Source organism: Oenanthe melanoleuca, chromosome 3 (assembly GCF_029582105.1).
Source record: "Oenanthe melanoleuca isolate GR-GAL-2019-014 chromosome 3, OMel1.0, whole genome shotgun sequence".
In the NCBI taxonomy this organism is placed as follows: Eukaryota; Metazoa; Chordata; class Aves; order Passeriformes; family Muscicapidae; genus Oenanthe; species Oenanthe melanoleuca.
Genome location: NC_079336.1, coordinates 85,075,244 through 85,100,501, shown reverse-complemented (window position 1 = coordinate 85,100,501; position 25,258 = coordinate 85,075,244). Strand labels below are relative to the sequence as shown.

Below are 25,258 nucleotides of genomic sequence, written 5' to 3'. Positions count from 1 at the left end.
CTCAAGATTTAGACAACTTTTTAAAACAAGTATCTAAAACCAGTTACAGTACTTCAGCACATAACCATAAAAGACCATAAACAAGACTAAAGTTTTCCCTTCTCATTATGTATATTCCCATGGATTATGTTGTATAAATTGTTATACTAGCCAATTATGTGGACCTTTCATCATTCTAGAAAATGTAAGAGTTTGCAGAGCTGAAAAATATCAGTGCTGCAAAAAAAGAATGATGCTGATTGTTGAGGCAACAGTTGGAGAGACTGGCTCTATAGAGCAAAGAAATGACAGAGCACATCAGAATCAGCAATGTCACCAAATTGGGAGGCTGCTGTCTTTGTAACCACTCCAAGACAATTAAGTAAAGACAAGGAAGGAGAGAGAATAAAGAGAAATTGAAGAAAAGGAAAGAAGGCCATGAATTGCCATTTTTGAAAATGAGGTATTTTTGGGAGCTGATGGGGGGATCTAAAACTGACTAAAATGCTTTGGGAAGCTGTTTCTACATTGGAAAACTTCAGCAGACTGTTAGCACCAAGCAGCATCACTCAGTTCATGGATGAGGACTCTGAGACAAAGGAGGCTGAACTACAACCTGAGTGCAGAAAATGATGAAGTTAGCCAAGTCCTACCTTTCCTACAAACAATTCCTACCCACTAACAGTTTCTTCCTTCATACATGCAGAGTTTTGTACATTCCCTCCCAAGGTACACAGCTGTGGTCCTTGGCACAAAATAGTACATCTTGTCTGGATAAATTCTAGTGGATGCATTAAAACACAGAAATTCTTTGGCAGACTTAGTCCTGTGTTGGATTTTCACAAAATCATCATTAAACTGAAAGTATTGAGCACCTGATAGCTTCTGCAAACTCCTCTAAAGACATGTTTATCCTGCCTTTGAACAACTGACTGCAAGGGACTGGTCATTGCAGCTTCATGGCCCAGAAAACAAGATGCATGAACACACAGAAAGGTGGAGCAGGACAGTTTGACTCTGGGAGTCTTTTCTGTTAACAGGATGAGCCCTTGGTTCAGACTGTGTTTGCTCAAGCTTCCAGACACATCACATTCCCATCAAACATGTTCATATGACTAGTGGGAGCTGTACCAGAATGTGTTCCATGCAGCCATTAGTCTAATTTGCCAAGGCATTCTCACACTACTAACCTGGCATGCATCTTTCTAGTTACCATGTAATTGTTTACATTTTGTCAGTAGTTACACAGTACCAAACGTGCCAAGACCATTCAAATGTTTTTGACCATTTCTCTAGCTCAGTTCCAACCATGAAAAGCAACTCAGCCAATTCCAACTATAAAAGAACTGCTTCATCTGGCCGTTCATCCTTTGTAGTGACAACTACAAATAAGTTGTTTTAGAGTAGGAATGTTATGACCACTGAATAAAAAACTCAATTGCCAGGTAGCTTTCCCAGGTAGCTTTTAGCCACTATGCCATTTCCTCTGAGCTGTGAGCCCTTTAACCCCTGCATGTGCATTGAGAGCTGTGTGTTCAAGGAACATTTAGTTCCTCTTTTCACTGTAGGACTGTCACTTTTAAGATGTGAGAAATGTGGTTGTTTTTCTAAATAAAGGAAGTGTGAGTAATTCTGTGAAGCCACGAAGACCAAACTCTGCATACACATTTGTTCCAACACCTCACATCATTTTATGTTTTGAAGTTATGATGTCCAAAATAACATTACTAAAATTACAGTGCTTTTATGCTATCAAGTCCATCTAGGAGAGTTATTTTCCTGACAAGGAGGATAAAATTTCCCAAATCAGAATGCTGTACTTGCAAGTTTTCTTAGTGTGCCTCCATCTGTCTACTTGATGATTTGCTGCTAAGCATTGCTACTGTATACAAGGCACTCAGCAATATTGCTCCCATGTTGGAGAGCCACTTAGACACCACCTGACTTCGAGAACAGTTTGGACTTGCTGGGATACCCATTTTTGCATTTAGATTTGTCTCTCCCACTGGATCATAACTGGAGGATGCTGTAGGATGCCACATACCTAAATGTGTGCCTGGAACATGTAACTGCAGGCTTTGATAGAAGCAGACAGACTAGCCTGCTCTCTGATGGAACTTTCCTCTCAGGTACAGCTGCACTGCTGTGCAGCTGAGGAAAAAGCCACTTTGAAGTCACTCCTGCATTAAATATTTGCATGGCCATTAGGACAGCAGGAAACCTCATGCTCCTGGGCTGCTGCCAGCTATCATTCAGGTCCTATCTGCTTCAGTCAGGTCCAGAAGATTGAAGCACAGGCTCGATGAGAAATTGAGCACAGTAACCTTGAGGAAGCAACTAAGGACAATCTGTATATGGCCAAACCTCTGGCCACTCATCTGAGCCTTGGAAAGCAATAAGGTACCACACCACACACCTCAGAAAGCCAACAGGTATGTGGGACACCCAGGATCAATCAGCAGGAGAAGATAACCAGCTCACCACTGGTACACAGACACATGTAGGTGCTGAACCTGTCAGGCCCTGGGACAGTCTGGCAGTATCAATTTCAGAAGCAGACATGGGTGCTAGTACACCCATATGTACTCACCTCCTGAAGAACACCTTGCTGGAAGGCTTAAAGGGCTCTCAGGATAGAAAAACTAACCTTCAAGTCTCACTGAATCACGTACAGCCTATAAACAGACTCACTCCTACTTCCATATCACGTCTAAGGGCAGTCATACTTTTGAGGCTGCAATCCCTTATGACAAAAAAGGGAATACTGTCAGTGCTTTTTTGATGTTCAGAAACTCTGGATCTTACCACCTTTAGACCAAAACAGTCAAATATGGTGACATTTCAGGCATGAGCAGCTTTTTTATTTATGATTTGAGCATATGTTCTTAGGTGGGTGAAAGAAAAAAAATCAGGCCAATTAATTAATTTCCTGAATGCTTCTTAGTACAGCTCAGGAAAATGAAGTTCTAATTTGAATGAGGTGTCAGGGAGACTAAAAGCCCTGTTAATACAAATACATAAGTCACTAATGTAAATTAAATTTATTCTAACCCAAGTCTGGGCATTTAAGTCTATGATAAAACTTTTACTGACAAATATGGAAGCAGACTGAGACCTCACAGAAACTTCTTTTAAAGAACTTCTAAACTTTCACCTCACCTCTTTAAAGCATTTTTGCAAGCACATGCACCTCAAAGGTTTTATATAGCTGGTAAGCTAAAACACATGAGGAAGAAATAACTTGTTATAAGCTACAGAAGAAATCTGTATCCAAGCTAAAAATTGGACTCTGTAGTGATATCCTGTTCTTGTCACTGAGCTTTCAAGACCACAGGGCAGAAATGATACTGTCCATGAGTTAAAGCTGTTTCCTTTCTTCCCTTCTTTATGAAGAAAAGTGGCCATGATGACACTTGTAGCTCTACATTTTCCTTTACTACAAAATGGAAGATAATCCTTATTTTAAATTATCCATTCCAGTTGAGTTAGGCTGAGTTTTAAGTGTTTAATGCACTTTAAGTAGAGGCCATAGGAACTGTAAAAAGCCTAGCTTGTTTAATCAGATCCTTTCAGCTGTAATGTTCAAATACTAACAAGAAAAAAAAAAATCTATAGACACAGGAGAAGCAAGAGAAAACGCTACAAGTTTCTTTACTATTTTGTACTACAGAAATCAGAAAGATGAATTCTTCTCCTTGAAATGCTTAATATTCTCCAAAGCATGTATAACTACATAGGTGATTTTCAGCATGTGACTTCTGATAAATATCAGTTCTTTGGAAAAATGATCAAACTGTGTATAAAATCATAATAATAATAATTTTTTTTAAAAAAAGAAAAAAAAAAAAACCCAGAACAGCAGAAATTAGACAGTGAAAAAATGGCACTGAGGCAGATTTCAGGAAATATATTTTCTTTTTCTCTTCCAGTGTTACATTCCAAGATATTTTTAAATCACAGATATTAAAAACAGATTCTCATACAATTCTTAATAAGTTACAGTAGCCACCAGAGTAAGTGGTTCCTAACATGTGGCAAAAAATATAATACTACTAACTCAAGCCATGTCATGCTGGTATTTTACCAGCATTCCTCATGCTATTGTTACAATTCCACTAATTTCATGGCATTTAATTTTTTCTGAACATAAGAACAGATTATCTCCCTTTCTGATATTAACAGGGAGCAGCATGATCACAATAACCATGGAACATTTCATCCCACTGTCTCAAGATACTTTGACCCTTACCTCTAATTTTGGAGATGGAGAAATTTCAACTCAGAGTAATGAGATGGCTCTCTGGAATCAGCCAACAGTAAAGTCACTGTAGGGCCTAGAATGGAATGAACAAAAAATGTATAAAATGTATTATTCCTCTGTGATACACTCATAATTATTTTGTGAAACTTAAATGTTTATACAAAACATGTTGAAATAAATTACATTAACAAAACCTACAGCAACTTACATCCAATATTTAATATTTTAAAACTCTTTAAGAATGAATTTTAAATTAATTAACTAGAATATTGAAATTAAAGCCTTTAAGAGAGATTTGAACTACTCCTTGAATGGCAACAGAAGATCAAGTTCTAAAAGATCTTGAAAAGATTGCTGTAAAGCTAAATCAATGCTTTTATCAGGACTCATCCCTGGTTATGTATTACCAAACAAAGCAGAGCTACATATAAAAGTTTAAAACCAGAAGTCCTGTAATTAACACAGGAATATTTCAGAAGCTGCCACAAACTCCATGTTTGTGCTGTTTACAAAACTGGATGGATTTTCTGTTCAAAGTGGCAAATCACACATTTACCCAAAAATTCAGTTTGGGATGACCAAGCATGATTATAAAACTGGATGGGAAAGATGGGGACAGGTAAAAGACATGAAATCTGGAAAAGGTGGATAATAACTACACATGACCAACAGTAGGGAAAGGCTCATTCCAGGACACACAGGGTTTGTTATCTGTCTCCTGCATAAAATACAATACAGCAGTGGCTAACAAAGAATTGCTGACTTACCTGATGGAAATGCTGTGGGCAACTTTGACATTTTGGAAATACCTTCTTATTTTACAACAATTATTAGTGTGCTTCAGATGAAAATTTTCTTTTTCTTAAGCATAGCAGGAGCTCCTGAAGAACATGACATGTACCTGGAACGAAAGTTGTCAGTTTTATTTATATGAAAGATATTTTTTAATTGAAGTGTGTCACGGTGTGACTTGGGTTTTGCCAATTCAAATAAATTTAATTTCTTTTAGAGATAGGATTTAGGAGTAGAGACAAGGCAGGCTCAAAACTTAAAAAGGTACAAGAAGAAATTTATTAATAACACAAAAAAAATAATTCAGAATAAGATTCTTAGATTGTTCCCTCTCCCTTCATTCCACATTTCTAACCAACAACATACAGAGAACACTTCAGTCAGTTATCCACCCAAGTAATCATTTCAGTTCACTTAAGAGAGAAAAGTCCCTTTTTTACTTATGGCTTAGGGGGTGTCTTCACAATCTACATCCTCTCAGGAAAAATTGCAGATTATGACTCTCCTCTCATTCTTTCACAGTCCTTCCAGAGCTATGCTATGGGTTATGTTACACATTTGGGGTATTACTTTTAAAGGCAGGCTGCCGAAAAACAAAATTCTCTTAATCTCCTTCTCTATCAAATGTCTCTGCTCATATTCCAGTCCCAGAACAGAGAGAGCTCCATTTCCCCGAGGCAAAAAGTCTTCTACTCAAGTATCTAAATCTCCCCAAGTATATTCCACAGTTTAAAGGAATTTTAGTGTAGTTACAATCCCCTTAGCCCACAAAAAAGGTTTTCAGCTACTTATCAGTTTGCATCTTTTCAATCTCTTCCCACCAGGAACTTTATCTTCATTCTGCTGACCTCTGTAGTCTCCATGCTTTATTTCCTCTCATTCAGGGGAGCTCAAGAGATCGAGAATTTTATCCAGGCATTAAGAAGTTAAAATTGTATCCAGATTGTGAAGAAAACCACACAGGCAGCTGGAGGCCTCTTCTGCCATGGGGCCGGTGCCGGAGCCATGCGGAGCCGGGGGCCACCAGGCCAGGGCCATGGCCGCCCGGAGCCGTGCGGTCAGGGGTCCTGGAACCATGCGGCCTGGCCAGGCTGGGCCCCCACCCCACCAAACCAGGCCAGGGTGCCAGGCCGGGCTCCCCTGCCGAGCCCGGAGCCGGGCCAGGGCCGGTGCCCCAGCCAGAGCCATCTCACCTCCCGGCAGCCGGAAGCCGAAAGACGGCACAGTTAACCTGATCCACTGTGATTTGTGAAAGCGAAATAACTTTTCATTGGTTTCCCGAGCTGTCCATCACCAAACCAGCTCTCTGATTGGTCCCAGCAGCTCACAGGGGAAGCTCCCAGAGACAGGAGTGTCCCTCCCACTCCCCAGCCTCATGGAGCCTGCTCTGAGGTGAATCCACCCCTCCCCCCTAGCACGTGAAACCAACGCAAAGTGTTAGATTTAAAATCCAACATTTTATTAAAATTATTTTATATTTGCCAAACTTTACCACCGAAGTGACAAATACAATAACTTGACATTTCTTCTTCATATATTAGCAAGAAAATTTACAGAAATTAAACTAAGCCTAAGCTAAGGGTGCTTGTTGCTCTGCCAAAAACACTGATGTCCAAGGCCAGTGTGTTTCTTTTCTTGCAAGGATGTCAACAGTATATTTAGCATCAGGGTGGAAAAAGGGGAGGTTGGACTAAAAGACTCATATTACATATTGCAGGTCTCATATTCCCACTTTTGTGCTACTCCTGGATTTATGGCCTGGTCATTTCATGGTTTCATTTTGAAGAGTTTTGACAGAAAATTGCTTGTCTACCTAAAATTCAAAACCAGTTTTACTAAGATACACTAGATGCACAGACAAAGCCTTTCCCAGAAAATTATATTCTTTGTCCAAAAAGAAAGTGGTGGGTTACTTTTTGTTTGTTTTTGTCATGAAAAGCAGATGAAGCAGCAAATGACAGAAGAATTAATTGTATATACAATAAATGTGAAAATCTCTGCTGCATATATTCAGCCTAATTGAAGTACAGGGTTACTCTGTGTGAGATCAGGTGAGGCCTCAGGCACACACAGAGTTAAATATGTGGTGCTGTTGAGATACTAAAGGATGAGATATTGCTGCTGACCACAGAGAGCAAATTACAATTAAGTACATATCTTTCTGGGAAGTTTGCCAAGGAAAAAACAGGGAGAAGTGGCCATCACTGCTGCTTTGCTTAAGCTAGGGGAAAATGGAGATGTAGCTGCTCTAACTCTTAGCAAATGAGCAATTGCACTCAGAGAACAAAGCAAATCAGTGCTAATGAGACAAATCAGGAAACCAGCTCTGAGAATCAGTTCAAAGCACAAAAGTAAAAATGTGTCAGCTGTCTCTGTGTTATCAGCTTAGCACTGGAGCAACTGCACCACTGCTGGCTGTTGCTGTGTCGTGGTGTTTTTGCACAAAACCAGCTTCACAGACTTAAGACAGAAAAGCATAAACAAAAAGTACAGATGTGGCATTACAAGAGAAGAAGTGAGGGAGACTGAAGAAGCAAAAACAAAGTTTGAGCAGCACTTTTGATAACAGGGAAGAAGAACTGAAACCATGGAGATAGAGTGACAGCAGCAGAACACAATCAAGCATATTGATATAGAGCTGAATTTCCTCAGCAGGCAAAGGAGAAGGACAGGTAACAACTCTGGCCACAGTGACCATAATGTGTAAAGGATGAAAAGCATCCCAACATACTCCCCTTAATGAACTTGAGACTTATTCTACCAGGAGACCCAAACAGACAGAAAGAACACTGCTAATGGCAGGAAGATATCACATCCTACATTTCAGCTTTTTTTTTTTTTGTTTCCTCACAGAGAAACTGTCTGATTCAGCAAGAATTAGACTATTCTGACTTTTCAGTCAAGGTATCTTTAGAAATCTTCTACAGATCTTTGCTTGTAATACATGGTACTAATATATCTATACTTAAGATTCAGAGGAGTGACTGTCTCCTGCAGCCTGAGCATTATTAACACATTCCAGCCATATTCTAATTGTGAGGCATCTAGGCAGAGGGGGACCAATCTCTCATGTTCCATGGCAAGCAACTTGCCTCCTCAAATGCATCTCTGACTGGGTAGTTTTGCTCTGAGTCTGGTGTTAGCTCCGGTTCTCTCTGTCATCCCAGTTGTTAGAAGATTTCTTTTCTATAATTTCTCATTATCTTTCCAATGTGAAAAGTCATCATTAAACAACATAAGTTAGACCATGCTCTACAAGATTCTTGAGTAGATCTTTATGTCTGGATCAAATAGTCTCTACTTTTTTACTTTTTTTTTAATGTGGGAGAGAAATCCCTTTGGGTATGAAAAGAAAATACTGGGAGTTTCCTCTTTCATGATTTCCTGAGATCCTCAGTAAGCAAAGATCATTTCTATTACTATCTCTCACCATCTCTCAGCCTCTCACAAGGCTGGGCAATCCAAGCTGTACCCAACTATGACTAATCAAAAAAATTTCACAAGGAATAAAAATAAAACAGATGGAAAAGTCCAATTTGAAGCCTCAATTTCTATATAAATTCTGTTTTGTCATTTTTTGCCATGGCTAATGGGTCTTCTCTTGAGAGATTTCCCTTTCCAGTGTCACCAAAATTAGGAGCCAGCACTTCACAGGAGTCTCTGGTGCAAAGAAAGCAATGTCATAGGCATGCTACAGAACCAAACTCATTCATTAGTCCAAGGTCTCCTTTAAACTCAAATACTGCTTCATAATGAATAAAATTTTGGGACCTAAAATTTACTTAACAGCACAAACCAGTAATTCCATGTGGTTTCTATAAACTCTCAATCCAGGATCAGCATTCAAGGGCTTAATTACACAAAAGGCAACATCACCAACCTGTCACACTGGATGACCTATATTAACACTGAGTGTCAAATCACCTGCAAAAACAACACCGTGGTGAAAAAATAATCAGTCTTGACCTCAGTGCACATTTGTCTGCAAAATGTTATCAGAGAGTTCAGAACTTTGAAACATCTCATAAATAAAAAAGGTGTTAAAATAATTTGGAAGTACATGAGGAAGCATTTCACTGCTCTTTGGCAGCAACCTTTTCCATGAGTCCTTTCCCAGTCTGACCATGCACAAGGCTGTAGGACTGAAGCAGAAACTGATTAAAATATGCATGGGCACATGCACATATATTTCTAAGCACGTGCAAGAGAAAGAATGGACATAGGGAAGATTTTAAGAAAGTTTTTCTGCAGGGCAAGCTAAAGGAAATCAGGGACAACTGCTCTCAGTAAACTGATCTGAGATTAAGAAAAAAGGGAAATGGTTGCCTTTGATGAAGGAGTTTAGAATAGGTACAGCTGCATTGAGCAGGAACAGGAACTTTGTAATAAAAACACTCTGATGTGGCATTTACCCCAAAACACCAGTGAGTAAAAATAAATACACATCCACGGAGCTTAGGCTATTCTGGTGCTGTTTTAATCACTTGAGAGCATCACAATACCTGGAACGCACTGGAAGGTAAGTTTCTAGTGATTATTTAGTGTTGCTGAAACCAGTTACTGGACATTTGTGTTTTTGAAGTAGTTGCATATAATGTGCATCGATTACAGCATCTGTGAGCACAAAGTTCTGCAGTGGTAACTGGTCAGTTAAGGAAATTTAGTGCCCAGAGCCAGGATCTATATCACACACATTCCTGGCTGGGTTCATCTCTTTTTTTTTAGAGAGGTTGTTTGCATGGATTGCTACTGTCCTGAAGTCCCACAAATTGAAGTCCTCTTGTTCTCACTCATTTGGGCTACTTTTTTCCAGTCCAGTACAGCTGTCAGTCAGGGTGGGATCTCTTTGAGAACAACAAATGAGCCAGATGCATAGTTCAACGGCCAGACACTTCAAGTCATAACAAGCTAGTGAAGCGAGCTAATTTTGCTTGCAAAAGAATTAGCCTTTATTAGCCACTAATACCACTTTTTGCCCTGCATAGCCCTTTAACCAGCTGCAGCTCCATTGACATCACATTTTGGAAAGATTGCTAGTGGCACATCTGGTTACAGAAAGCTTAGAGGGCTTCCTAGAGCAGCTACCACTTATTAGGACATGAATGAGCTTAGACTATCTGATGAAGAATGAGCTTAAGTTACCACACTGTAGGCATTCATATGGGGTAAATCTTGTCATTCAGACCACAAATTCTACAAGGCATTTTTGCCTGTGTCTAATTTTTATCATATGTTTATCACATGTGCATCTAAGTAGCATAGTTCAAATTCATATTAGTAACTTATGAGGTAAAAACCGATGGAGAACATGTAGAGAATTACATCTATACATATATTTATATATGCACTTATGATATTTAATCCTGGGTTTAGAGACAGTGATGAAATTGTCATTACTTTGTATTTTTCTACCTTCTCTGCTAATGCAGAATTGAGGAAAGTCAATAGCCTAGCTGCACTCATAGACTCACTTCAGACATATTCTGCTTTAATCACTAGGACTTACAAACCTAAACCAGGCTAAATCAGACGTGATTACTTTTTTCCCTATGGAAGTGTGTAGTGCTACCTTACAACTTTGTGATACTTTGTGATGTGTGTAGATTAAAAAATCACAAATTAACCTGCTGATCTAGAGACAAAAGATCAAATCTATTTTAATCATCTCCCTACACAGCAAAACAGTAGAATCTCTTAAGGTTTGAACCAGCTAAGTACAGCAAACTCACTTGATTTCATTTCAAAGGGTTCAAAGTCTAAGTAAGGAGCAAAATTATATTTTATTCTGCATAATGTTTAAGGAAAGACGGTACAAGGAAACTACACAGGTTGCAATGATGAGAGGGAGAAGAGACAAAAATCTAAAAATAAAAAATAATAGTGTATTAAACAAACCACTTGTAAGTTTTCAGTAATTGTAGTCTAGCTTTGAAGAACAGGGAGAACAGCAAGTATTGTAGGTTCTCACTCAAGTTATTTAGGTGGGGAATCCAAACCAGTTGCATTTTTTAGCAAATATAACCATAAAGAAGACTCACAAAGGCAACTGATGTCTAAAAGTAGTAAAAAGGCCAACAAAGGAAAGACAGAGAGATAACTTTGAGTTGCCTACGTCAAAAAAATTAGGGTGTGGGCTCTTGTATACTGGGACTGTGCCTCAGACACTGGAAATAATGGTGCTGCTGTTTTCCCAAAGCACAGCATTACCTTGCCTCTCCTAGAGCAGCAAAAAGCCTCCCTACGGATGGACTGCAGTTTCAGCCTCACATAATGTCTAATATTTTTAAATTTTCTAATCTGCTAAATAATGAGTGGGTCCTGATGTGTTTCACCTGGATTATAACAGCAATAATGTACAAAAGCAATGACGTGTTCTCTCATAGCTGGATGCTCAACACCCTTCAATCCTAACCTGAGTGAAAAAAACCAATAAATTTGAATTATTCCCTTTAATGTAATTGATATTGTCTGTGGATCAGAAGAATGGTTAGCAACACTTCTAACACCAACTTCCCATCATTTAGAAAACTGTAAGGAAGGCCTTCCTGGGACCAAACTGGAAATTCTGATGAACATATTTCAGTATGGAGCAGCTGACATGTGCAATCAAACCATGATTTAGCATTCATGGGTAGGATGTATGATCACCAAAAGCACACCCAGGCAAAAAAGAGGAGCCAATCCAACCAGACTTCAGGCTGTGCCAACAGAAATAATAACTATATGCCCCTTGACACAGGATGAGGAAGTGCTCTCCCTCCTGTCACACGCCAGCTTGGCTTTGATTAGAAAACTGTGGGTATATATCTTATCCATGGTTACACCAAAGAGAATTTGTCTCTGCCTTCCCTCCTGATCACATTCTACACAATCTATCATAATGGATTCTCACCCTGGAAATTGTCAATGAGTGCAGATGCAATCACCCTCCTTTTGCAAGTAGGTTGGGTAAGTTTTCCTATGCAGTATTTGAACATTTCTTTTGTATAAAAAAGGAAAGAATCCAGCAGAAAAAATCCTCTCCCATCTTAGCAACACCAATTCTCCTCATCAGTGCCACAAGCAATATCTACCTTTGCTTTTTACTTCACCTATGACTTCAGAAATATCTCATGAACGCAGGGCTGGGCTTCTAAATACCACCCAAAGTAAAGCTGAAATACAACACAAAAGCTCACCTGGCAGCTCTGCTGCTCCCAGAACTGGTGCCACCCAGAGAAGGCAAGAAGGTGAAGAAAAAAAGTCGTGCAGGAAAAGCTTCAAGAAAATACCTGGCTTGCCAGTTCCCCTTGCAAACAGAAAAAAACAGCTATCAAAGGTGAAGCCTCCTTTGTACAATACACTGCAATAAATTAAACACTTTAGAAAGGATATATGCTGCAGAGTAGCAGGAACTGTGAACAGTGTGAACACTGTGAACTGGTTGAGATCACTGGTGAAAAAGGAAAACAATCTTCTAGGAAAAGCAAAACAGCAAATAACAAAATGGTTAAAGCAAAAGTGAAGAGAAATAACGCTTCCTATGGATGCAACACACAACTGAGGGGAGCAGCAGAGATACCACATCCACATCCACTTACCACATCCACAGAGAATTCTGATCCTGAGAACAAATTTGCCATGTACCACAGACACAGTAAGTGTCATCTGTACCATGTGATGCTGCCAGAGATACTGATGGTCTCAGCAAGTTTCTGGATTTGATGTATCAGGAATTGAGCTGCCATTGACCCACATGGAAAGGACAAACCTGAAAGGAGGGATTAGGATTGGCACAGGCAACTTGGGTTGAATTTGTACAATGCTAAAAATCAGGCTGACATTTTTGTTTATGTTTCCCCCCTGCCCACCCTCCTGAGCTCTCGTTGTTAAAGAGTGAAGAACAATGTCAGATCTCACACAGAGTCAGCACGACATGACACAGGAAGTCTGTGCAAAAGAGATTTTATGGATATATGATTTCAAATGAGATCAAAACTTCCCCACGACTGCAGCCCTTCTGCTTCCAAGGCTTTCCCAATTCTAGGGGTTATTGACATTTATGCCTTCTTTTCCTAAATAACTAGGAAATTGAAGTGTTCTGGATCTGTCATAAACAGACAATCTAGTCTAACATGGGACATTGCTTTGTTGGATACCCAGGCAGTCTGGAATCAGAGCAACCCTGCACTGAAGCTGGAGCAACAAGAGGGACTGTGAGTTCCTGTTATCTCCTATGCAGTCAGCTCCTGGCCACAGAAAACATGCAGTTGTGCATTAATTGGGGATTTAATTTGGAGAGATTTTAACTACACGAAATCTCTGTAGAGAGGGATCTTCCCTGGCACCTCCTGCAGGAAATGAGTGTTTGGAGTTGTATGTCTCAGGTCATATTAGGGCTATCAGTTGCAAGGATATTTATGGGACTTATCAGATTGTAAAACACTGAAGTGTGGTGACTATACCACAAGGATAGTGGCGAGTCATCTGTGGCTTGCCAGACAGAAACTTGGAGTCAGGGGAGCAGAGGCTGTTGTCCAGGGAGCCCCTTGCCCATCTCCTGCCCATTGAACACTCTGCCACAGCAGAGCTGGGCTGCAGCACTGCTGCCCCTTCCCTTTCAGGGAGGCACACCGGTCTGAAGCTGTTTATCCCCTTCACTGGCCATTAGCTCGGTGCTTATGCGTCGCAGGCTCTTTCATAAATTGTTCACTAAAGGGGTTTTGGCAATGGTGTCATATTACAAGACTTCTTTTTATATCCCCTGTTGCCTTTTTCAGGCCTATCCACCCATTCCTTACAACTATTAATAAAGTATCCCTTCCTCCAGCTGTCAGACCAGGCTTTACAGTCTGTTTTTAAGCTATTGTTGCACTTCTAACAATTAAGACTTCACAGCTTATGCTGCTTTCTCCCCCTCCCACTCCTTAATCCAAAGTGCATTTTTAAAGGAGCTATATCAGCTGACATCTTGTCCTAAAAATAGGCAATCAAAAAGCTAGAACCTAATGAAATGCTTCCAGGACTTTTTTTTTTTGAGTTCAACTCAAGTATTTCTCGTAAATGCAGTTACTTCAGCAACACAAACTGTACTTCTCTGTATTAGCAGGAAAGAATTTGAGGGGAAAGTTGATTCTAAGCCAAGTATCCTGACAGCACTAGTGCTCATGCTGTCCTTGTAGGAGGAATGTCCTCTTGCTGCTACTGCACTGGGTACATTCACCCACACAATGGATAGATAAATGGAATACATATGTTATTTATGCTTTATAATATACATACACTGTAGCTGTTACACCTATGCCTATGTTACACATGGTACAGTCAGCACTGATCTCACCACTGTTTTACCAGAAGACCACACCTAAATCTTCAATAAAGCTCTAGGGCAATTAGAAGGTTAGGGAAGAGAAATGGAGAGACAGGGTGATGTCACTGCTCAGCTTTACTTCCTTCAGCCTGGACCACGGCCAGGCACACATTCCAGTTTCCAGGACAGCAGTGCCCAAATCTTCTCACCTCAATTCAGAAAACCAAAGATCAGACACTGAGACCATGAAAAGTGAACAAGGATTTTGATCACACCCATTTTTTCTTCTTTTTTCTTTCCATGTCGTGTTGACAAACCACACAAACAACTGAGTTTCCCTACTCCAAAACTTCTCTGGTTTGGACCCTTAAAATGTGGAGGTGCTCATACAAACAATCTTTGAATATCTTGGCCTGTATCCCAGTAGGGAGTGAACCTAATCACGTACACAACAACCTTCAAACCGCACAAGTATGAAGCACTAGAACAATAAAACTGCAAAAGGCATATGGAAATAAAAACCAGTATGACACAGCAACTAAGATCGTGCCGCTTTCACTTATCCGTTTAAACTGTAATTGATCCTACTTGGTTTGCCAGTCCCTGCCATGAACCAAAAGTCCATTAGTTTTCTCTCCCTTGAAAAGCAGCCCAAAGCACAGTTTTTATACCATCAAGTTTAAACTGCGCAGTAAGAGCAACATCCCACATTATGATTTACCTGTGCTGTTTCCTTTTCCTTACTGAATACCTGAAGTGAATGAATCCCAGATTTCTCTTATTCACTGCTGACTTTTCTTTTTCCTGTTGTCTCAGCCTTTCAGAAGAGTGGTTACCTCTGCAGTTCTGGTATCATTTTTATTTAATGAGAAGATAAAGCTGTACAAAAGGTATATACTTGATTAGTACTATTCTTTTGTCTAAGCATGCTCGTTCACAGAATCAAAATGCATGGCCAGAAGTAACAGGAAGCATCAGTTCTTGAACAATAAAACCACTGAAATAAAAAGTTTTACAAGCCAGCTCTGGTGCACAGACCACAATGTAAAAACTGCTAGATTAAACTATTTTCATTGTCTAGGACAGAAAGAGGATGAGACAAAGAAAGAATAAAATTAATCCTTGTACAACCTTATCATAATTAGAGCTGAAAAAATTGTGGAAGTTTAATCCTATAAAAATATATTTTTATTCAACTTTTTTTTTCCTAACTTGGGATGATTAAACAAATATCAGCTGTTTTGGGAGTTTTGGGGTTTTTTAAAAGAACTTTCGATAAGAAATCAAACTTCAGAGCTATTTTGGGAAGACATTCCAATTTTTAGTATTCATGAATTGAAAAACATTGTTTCAATTTGCTGGGCTCTTCCCCTACTGTATTTTTCATGAGACCCACAGGAGTAACTGCGTCCTTCATCCTCTTCTATGGGACAATGACTGCCATAATGTACCAAGTTCTTCAAAGAAAACTATGATTCTGATTCTTAGTGGCAAATACCAGTTGGCAAGCAAGCTGAGACCAGCAGAGACTGGGAGCAATAGGCATGCAAAATATAAATTCACTAAAGAAATGCACAATTTACTCAAAACTAAATAGTCTTATAATGGAAGGCTTCGTTTTCTTTTCTAAAAGAAAAATAAAAGAGCACAATGTTTTAAAAATTAATTTATTTCCATAACATGTTAGTTTTTCAGAAGTTGTTTTAGGATGTCATCCTGGTGGCAAGGTCCTGCTCTGTCCAGATCTGTCTCTTTTAATCCCTGGTATTTTATATTCCCTAAAAGATAATTCTGTTGTCAAAATCATCCTTGAATACCATGCAAAAAGCAGGTTACAACAGCAGAACTGGCAAAGAAGCTATAGCAATATTTTCTTGAAGTCTATTAAAGAAATTCTCTGTGTTAGGGTTAGTATATAAAGCTTAGGCTTCTGAACATTTAGGTATCACAATGCAATTGTAATTTAGGGAGGCAGGCCAGTTTGCTAATTAAAATATATAGAACTGGGCAAAGCATCCCCTAACTGCTTTTCCAAGCTCTGTCACTGACCTACTGAAGTAATTTTAACTATATTTCAAAGGTCTGTTAGGATATCTATTTTATTCCAGAAGATGCACAAGATGTAACTCAAGTCTGTGTGATACCAAGGAAATCCAGTCAGAAATGGACTAGAAAAAATGGAAACAAATATAAAAAATACATATTTGATGCTGTTCTATAACCCTGTTTGATTAAATAACATGCCCTTCCCTTTGCAGTTGAATTGGGTGATTCTTGCTTCACACTGTAGGAGTTTTATCACATTGGAATTGGTCTTCCCAGCATGATTTAACATTATTTTATTTTTAAAGCAATTTTTTTTTAATAGGAAGATAAAACAATCTCATGAGAGAAACTTTCAAAAAAAATATTTCTGTTGGGTTTTCACAGGTATTTTCTTCATCCAGACCAGATTGCTGCACGCTCCCACATAACACAGGAAACAGTTTACACTCTTGAAATGCCCACAGCTGTTTCAGACAACCTGGAGGCCTGTCAAGGCTCAGGACCACTGTATTTTATAGTCAGAAGAAAATGCAGCTTGAAGTTGGGCAGGAAACAAGTGTCACGAGCCCAAACCACAGATTGCACGCCTGCCCTCACCATCCAGCTCAGCCAGGGCTGAAATCTGGGAGACACCATTTGGGAGAGCCCACAGTGGCACTTCCAAAGCACAAGCTGTGTTGTCCATGGGCAAAAGGAAGGCAGCATCTCTGAGTGCCAGGATACAAAAGGAGCCTGTATGCATGAGAGCTCTTATCACTGGCAGCCTCTAGGACTCACAAAGTCAGAGCAATGAAGCCCAAAATACATATATATGCAAAACAAGGCACAAACTTTCCACCCTGATGAAAGCACAAAGAGGAAAATCTTTCCGACAGATTCACAGCTGGTTTCAATCTACAGCCTAAGCATATCTAATGGGTTGCTTTTATCAGGGAAGCTCTCATAGGGCTCTGGCTGCTACCGAGGGCAGTTTGCCACCGTGCAGACCCCTCAACAAAAGTCTGAGAGGACACCCTGTACTCCCTACACGAACTGAGGCATGGGGTAATAGACACCATCTGCTCCAAATTCTGGCCCCACTTGCACCTTTATTCATCCATTCCAGCTCCTAAGATCTTACTCCAGCTAATGTAGCTGCCTGTGTGACAGTATCAGAAACACGCAAAATATTCCTCTCAGAAATCTTACTTCTTGTAATGCTCTCAGCAGTAAGTTAAAGGATTCTACCCATGTGAACACGAAGTAACACCTGCTCTCAAACTCTCCTGGGTGAAACTCTGGCTTCTTTAGAGACAGAAGAATTTGCTGTTAAGAGAGGCTTAAGAGAAGCTACTACATTCAGTGAAAGCAAGACCTTTACCTTCTACAAACTACTAAAAGAGCTCAAAACACCACATCCATTTATGAAAATTTGTATGCTAGGGACTTGAAGAGAAGTTATTGTGGGCTTGTCGTGTTGTAAGTAAAAAGTACTTCAAATATATATTACTTTATTTTTCCCCCTCTGGTTTACAGATTTGTCCTGGGACAATAGAAGTTTACAGAGAAGGGGGAGATGTCTGTGATTAAGGCGGCTTTCAGCTCTTTTTCCTACAGATACCCTGTGGATATTGCTGTATTCTCCAGAATCCAAGCTCCCACTTAAAAAACAATGAAGTTTCTAGCCCATCTGGGTTTGCGGAAGCAGAATGTAAACAGATGTACTGTTGTCTTATTTTAGAAGCTATAGCAAGCCAGACTGAAACAATAGCACTAAGAAATGTCAACTGCTCCCATTCATCTCAGTGGGGTGGGGTGTTAACTTTGAAGCCTAATTGTGACCACTTTAAAGTCAGCCTTTTAACCATTTCACTGCTATTACTACACCAGAAACTCCAAAGTAATGAACTTACCCAGCCTCCGTATTTGTATGCATTACTCCTGAGACCTTCCATTCACTTGAAAAGAGCACTGCATTACAATCGAGCTAGTTTGAATATTCTTTTACTTAAGAAGTTAGCTGAATTGTTTGCTACTGTCTTTCAAAATTAGGGTAAAAAGAAAGTCAAGGGTGAAAGGTTAACTTCATTGTTGTTGCTCTCAAAAGTGCAACACGTGGGATTTCATGCTTTTTGCTTTGATCAGGGTGCCCGGATGGCAGTTCATTTCAATAAACAGCTACATACAAAACTAAAAATAATGACTAAACAAATAACACTGCACCATCGATCAGGAGTAAAAGAACAAAAAAGACACCTTAATGATGTGGTAACATATACCTGCAAGAATAAGAAAAGGGGAAAGAGGGAAAGGGTCCTAATTTTCAGGAAGTTATAGTTGCCATTACCTTAAATCCAAGATGCACTATATTCTTGCAAGAATAAAAAAAGAGGAAAAAGGAAAAGGGTCTTCACTTTCAGGAAGTTATAGCTGCCATCACCTTAAATCCAAGATGCATTGAGCCTAGTTCTGAGTATACAGAGAAGCTGCCCCTCTAAAGCTGTTTTACATCCAATTTCCAAGAAGCTGTAGCACTCTTCATCAGTGGTCACTCTGCAGCCTGCAAATTTTCCTCTAGGACCAGCAGCTGAAGACTAGTAGCTCTATACACACATTTTTGTAAACATTACTTCAGATGCTATGAGAGCTCATGCTGAAAACAATTAGGGAGAACTGCTCTACTCTGGCTCGTGTTTCTGAGCATCGAGAATCGCCCTGGAGTCACAGGAGTCCTGGTGCTGCAGGGCATGACAGAGATGCCTGGCCTTGGTGGGGCTGTTTGCCACACACCTGCTGTGTCTGCCCAACCAGCCCTCCTGCCCACCTCCACTGCAGGACACCTCTGCATGCCTGCCCATTGGGTCTGCCACAGGTGGCACAGGATGGCTGCAGAGCCACACATGCACTGCATTAATAATTCTACAGCTACATCTACACTGACAGTCCTTTTCACCTGCCCTTTTCTTCCTAATATAACAGATACTAACCTGAGAAGTCAACACTACCATCACCACTGCACTATTCTGGTAATCACTAGTACATCCATGCTGGGTGCCCTAACTAGGTAATCCTGACATGCCTCAAGATACCTTCATTGCAGCTACAGCCACCAGCTCAGGGGAAGGGAAACAGCAAGGGCAGTACCTCAGCTACATGAAAAGGGAATAGCATCAACCCAGCAAAAGACCTTGAACAAGCAGCTGGGACAGAGTAACCTCTCTAGGTCATGGAGCAGCAACTGGAAGAAAGTAAAGTGGAAGGATCTGCACAAGCCATACTATATTTATAGAAAGATAACTACTTGAGCACGCATTCTCACTCCTGAATAAAACTGTCTTTACTTGGGAAGGTCTTGAATTGATATGAGTGACTACATGTGGTAAAGGAATAAGGTTATCTTGGTAGAAGGGGGAAAATTTTCCTGCCTACACAATGCCTAGGTGTTTGTGCAAACAAAGGCCTAATTCATCCAGGGCAGGTTCTTTTGCCTGCTACAACAGACAATACCCTGACATTGTTATTAGTAAGTTATGAATGCACAATCCTTCCGTGTGTAAAGTCCACTGTTAGTTGGATGTTAGGGTGTTTGAAATTTGCCCTGACTGCTAAAATCACCAGGTACACACCTCTCTGTTGTCAAACATCAGTGTTTCCTAAATTTTGATCTTTAAACTGCAACATAGGATTTGTAAAATGCTCTTGACATAAAGCTGAAAATAAACCTCTGCTTTCACTTAAAAGCCTGTGAGCACTGACTTCACACACAAAAGGCCTGCTATGGAAAGACAGACAGACACCTTCATTTTCTATTAACTTCAATCAGCTGCAGCGAGGTGATCGGTCCTCTGCAGAAGGTGCTGAATAAGATCATATATAAATTCACAGAAGTGTTTGAGTGCTGTTGAACATGTTTTCTGCAGATGCTTAGAGGTGCAGAACAAAGGCAGCTGAAAAGAGACTTGGTAAGTTTACAATTTTACTTTATCACTGTATTAAATTCCCATTCAACATCCATAAGGCACCATACACTTGTTATAGAAAAAAATAAACAGCCTCATAAAAACTAGACTTGCCAGTCTTTGCTCTGCCATGCACCCCTCTTCTTTTCAACTACTAGCAAGTAAAACAGCCCCCTGACAGCTGGATGTGTAGAAGTCTGTGCTGGCAGTGTCCTGGTCCGGAGCAGCACTGCAGGCTGGAATGCTGACGCTGGCAGGGCTGCCGCTGCGTTTACTTAACACTCATTTCTCTCAGTCTGCTTCAGAGCAGAAATGCAGGCAATGAAAACCTATTGAAGCTTTGAGAACCTCGGCTGTAGCGGGTTAGCAGAGCAGGGTTTGTGCAGGTACATGAAAGAGGCATTCAGCAGACACTCCCATTCAAGGGAGGCAGAAAGAGAGCCCCCAGCTGTCTCTGGTTACCTTTTATTGGCATGAAAAGAAGCGGGCAGGAGGGGCAAGGTTTGAGGACAAATGAAAAACAAGCTTTCTAAGATTCACTGTTCAACCTCAAAACAAAAGCTCAACGAATTTAAGCTACAGGATCTTAGTTCCATTTCTTTCAGTTTGGTAATTTATTACACAGAAGAGAATTAAAAACCTGCTTTAAATAGTGGATTAAACATTACCCTGAAACAGAACTGGAGAGAAAAAAATATACATTATGAATTCAGCTGGTTTCTTGGGCAAAAACTAGACATTATGAATTCAGCTGGTTTCCTAGACAAATAAAGAGCAAATTGGCAAACACATGAGAAAGTGTACCATGTTAGTGGGTATCCAAGGCTCCTTGGTTAAAAACATTTACATCATGATGAAAGCTGGACAAAACAGCTGTCACAGAAGCATTAAGTAGAGGGTATAATCTGTAAACACTAGCCACCCAAATTAAACCAAGATCTGTTGAGATGGAGGAGAAATGCCTCATTTTAGCAGGCAGGCCCAATGGCTGCAGACAGCCCAGGGCAACACAAGGGTGTGGGGGCATGGCAGGAGCATCACTGCCTGAGCCACAGGCACTGGGGTGGAGGAATGCTGGCCAGCAAACACCCCCACCCCTCAACAGGGACACACAGCCTGCAAAGCCCTGCACTGTCCCAGCCTTGCTGCAAGCCTCAACAAAACCCAGTTTTGTGTCTTGCATGACATGGCAGACTCTTCCCCAGGCGTGGTGGATGCCCAGATTTCTTCTGGGTTTACCCTATGGGGCACCTTAGGAAGAAGACGGAAGGGCCAAAGGTTCTTCACAGAAGGTTCCCCTTTGCACCCCCAGAGCCCCCCACGTGCAGTCTGTGCCACACACACAGCCTTGCTGCAGTAGGGCCAGGCAGGGACCCTGGCTCAGCTGCAGGAGCCCCTCCTGCAGGCCATAGCACACAGCAAAGCACAGCCAAGCTCAGCACCCTGCTCCTGGGGGTGAAGGGATAACTCTCAGTGCAGCATCCAAACCCTCCCCATTACATGGGGACAGCACTGAGTTCCTCCTTCACAGGACAGGTAAGGTCTGCAGGCAGAGGAGGGGAACCATGGAAGTATAGATTTATTGACTAATAAATACATCCAACAATTAAATGCGCTATGTCAGTTGCAAAAAGACAAATAATAACCACAATACCTAATATTTACACACTTCTTTATACAAACCTATTGTTTTTCTGTAGAGGTGTACAAATATTACCTAATCAGTCACCTGAGGACACATGGTCAAAGCCTTGGCTTCTTGATGAACTGCAGAAGTCTTTTAAAGTGTGACCACATGCTCCAAAGTTTGTTGTCTTGAATCTAGGCAACACAAGTTTAGGTATACTTGTGTAAATACCTTGAGATAACTCAGAGTCCTTTATAAATTTAGGTGGCCTTCATGACATCCAAACATAGGTGGGTCTGTGAGACCTGAAAAAATTATATATACTAGGTTATAAACTTTAATAATTTTCCAAATACCAGTAATTTATATCTAGGTTATATGCTTTTGCTAATGTTTCAATTTTATGATGTGTCTCTTAGGTGTAAGCTACCCAGAAAATAAAGTATCTGGTTGAAGCAATTATCTGGATAGCATGCTAGCTATCACCTTGATACACAGTGAGACAGAAAAACAGGAAGGATTTATCTGGAATTCATTTGGCTGTACTGTAGAATTTTCTGCAAGGGAAAATACACAGGTGTTTATGTAATTCCTTAATTCTTTGAAGAGGTGAAATGTATAGTATAGAAAAAGTTCTTAGAAACACTTAAGAAGAAAAATATTTTGCTCATTACAGTAACTTCTTTTTTCTAGATCATTCTTTTTAGTCTTTTAACATATCTTGAAACAAACATGGACTGCCAAATATTTTAATCAGAGTACTTCTGATCTGTAATCTCTTTGATACAGATCCTGTCTTAATAAATCATTTCACAGCCTTGTAGAACCATTGGAAGCAAACTACAGCATTTGCACTTCTAATACAAAGTTACTTGGCATTCCTGTAGGTGAAATGAGAGTCTAGAAATAATGGTCAAAATTTAGTATTGATACCTGAATATTTAAAAATTTGTGCACAAAGACTTCATTCCTGTCATTTTTCAGGCCTGGAGCCATGCTATTGGAGCTGATCTTAAAACCTGACATTAAATATTATGAGAGAATATGATGAGGTGCATTCCTAGAGAAACCTGACTGAAGGCAACAGAAATTATCCCACCAACATGAATAGGATTTGGCCAAAGCCTGAGGCTCAGTGTTGTTAAATGCACACTGAGGAGGAGGAAAAGGTCAGAAGCAACAGCATTTTAATCTCTTAGGCTCAACATCCGGATATATTATTTTGTCTCAGATCTTTCACACACCAAATACATTTTGGACACTATATTAGAGATAAATAAATCAGCATTCATCTTATTGTGCTAAAAAGAACATTTATTGGCAACATCTTTTCATCTCTTCTCAGATTTTATATTGGTGGCAAATCTTGCAGCTGGGAGAGTCAATACTCCAGCAGACATTTGCTAAACATAATGCAGTTGTATTCTCTTTTTAAAACTGCACTCTTTCTAGTGATTTTCACTGCATTCATTCTCTATGTAACATTCTGCTTTACTAGTATCCCAATATGTCCCTAATCAAATTTTCATCCTGACTCCTCATTGCAGAGTCCTTTTAGCACCTAACTGGGCAAGTTACCCTTCCCTTTCTCTTTAAACTGTATCAGGGAGTTGTGTGTTAGTCCCTTGTAGAAAATGGACACTGCACCTGCACCTGAGCTCCCACCCACATAACCAACATTGGCAGAGTGTGAGGAGATTCTTCTGGTTCACATTTCTGTTCCTGTGCCAAGCGCTGTTCTGTCATGTGCTACTCAGCTCCTCCTGTTTTTCTCCTTGATCACACACTCTTCCCCTCTTCTCCTGAACCCTGCCACCTTCCAGAGCAGAAAAAGGAGCTGCTCACACTGGACATGCCCAGAGCTGCTCCAAGTCTGGCCCCACACTACCACAATATCCTTAGCACTAACTTGAAGTCCTACCCATTTCTGGGGGAAGCCTACTGCTTACATAACACATTGGCTCAGCAGAGAAGTAGCAGTCTTTGAAGGGATTTAGCTGTGTTCAAAATGAAATATTTTTCCCCATTTATACATATGAACAGCTGCACCCCTGTTTTAACATCCCTGCTGGCCAAGGCAGGAGAACAAACAGAAAGCTTTCCAGGAGCAGCCTTCAACACAAATAACAAAACTGACTTAAGAGGTTCAAAGCCACACAGGAAGACCCATCCTTTCCAAAAACTGGAATAATGAAAAAAACCCAATCCTGATGACAATATTTGCTAGTGAACAGATCCAGGCTCTGTGTGATCTGCAACATGTAGTAGTAAATGCAAGGAATTCCAGCATCTTATTTGCAGGAAACACCAACTGAAAAATTTAATACTAAATATGATTAGAAAATTCTAAAGAATTTGAAAGCTTTGCTTCAGATATCACCATCATTAATTACTGATTGCACAGGAAATTCACATGACAAGCTTCTTAGAAAGGTTTTATAATCTGATTCCAAATGAACTGTAAAAAAACATCGAGAAGAAGTTTGAAATAATGAAATAAAGCAAGTTATCATAAGTCACACTGATTTACATCAGTATTTACCCACCATGAGATGGTTGGTATTTAGGGAAGTTTTGTAAATATTTTACTGACTCACTTCTTCAGGGCATTTCTGTCAGAAAGAGCCCTTGAAAAGGAGAGAAGAGACATATTTTAGAGGAGCATGCAAAGGTACTTGCAAGAGAGAGGCACAGAAGTAGAGATGAATGAGCAATATTAATGAAAATTTAGATATCATCTGTTGTTTACCCAAAATTCCCTTTAGTTTAGAAACTAGGTTTATGAGAATGCATACTTTATGTCAAACCAGGCATAACCACCAAGCTCTCTCACTCTATCTTGACTCTTTCTGCTCTTTTCCTGTATTTCAATGCTAGGTTGTATATGAACAGAAAACTTTTACTATTTTTTTACAATTCTTGGGAGTAAATATGTCCCAGTTTGGGGAAATCCTTTTATCTGGACACAGTCACTCAGCACCACTACAACCCACTATAAATATACCACTTACACTTTAAGCTGCTGCCACTGCCTCACAAAGCAGACTGAAATTTTGTACACACCTTTGACTCCTGTGAAACAAATATAAGTTTCACAAAAAATTCCCTTCCTACACTGAGAGAGCCTATGAAATTCATGCTGCACAAAACCAGAACAAAACACTTCAGAAGAGGAAGCCACAGTTACACAGTTATTTGATGCTGCAGGGGAAAGAAGGCATAAGTTAACTTGTACAAAGCATTTGGAGTGAGCACCTTATTCTTATCACCTATCCCATGCAACAGACCTCATACAATTGATCTTTATTTGGACAAGTAACTTTGAT

At 40.1% G+C, this 25,258-nt stretch overlaps 1 long non-coding RNA gene across 1 annotated transcript in view; it reads right to left on the bottom strand.

The window, feature by feature from the left end:
* LOC130250531 (uncharacterized) overlaps positions 1-25,258 on the bottom strand; it is a 46,939-nt gene that overhangs the window by 9,407 nt on the left and 12,274 nt on the right. Inside the window, exons 2-4 of the long non-coding RNA XR_008839996.1 lie at positions 12,613-12,782; positions 5,008-5,141; positions 4,229-4,313 (exon numbers count right to left, since the gene is read on the bottom strand). This is a non-coding gene — a long non-coding RNA (uncharacterized LOC130250531). The remainder of the gene's footprint in view (positions 1-4,228; positions 4,314-5,007; positions 5,142-12,612; positions 12,783-25,258) is intronic.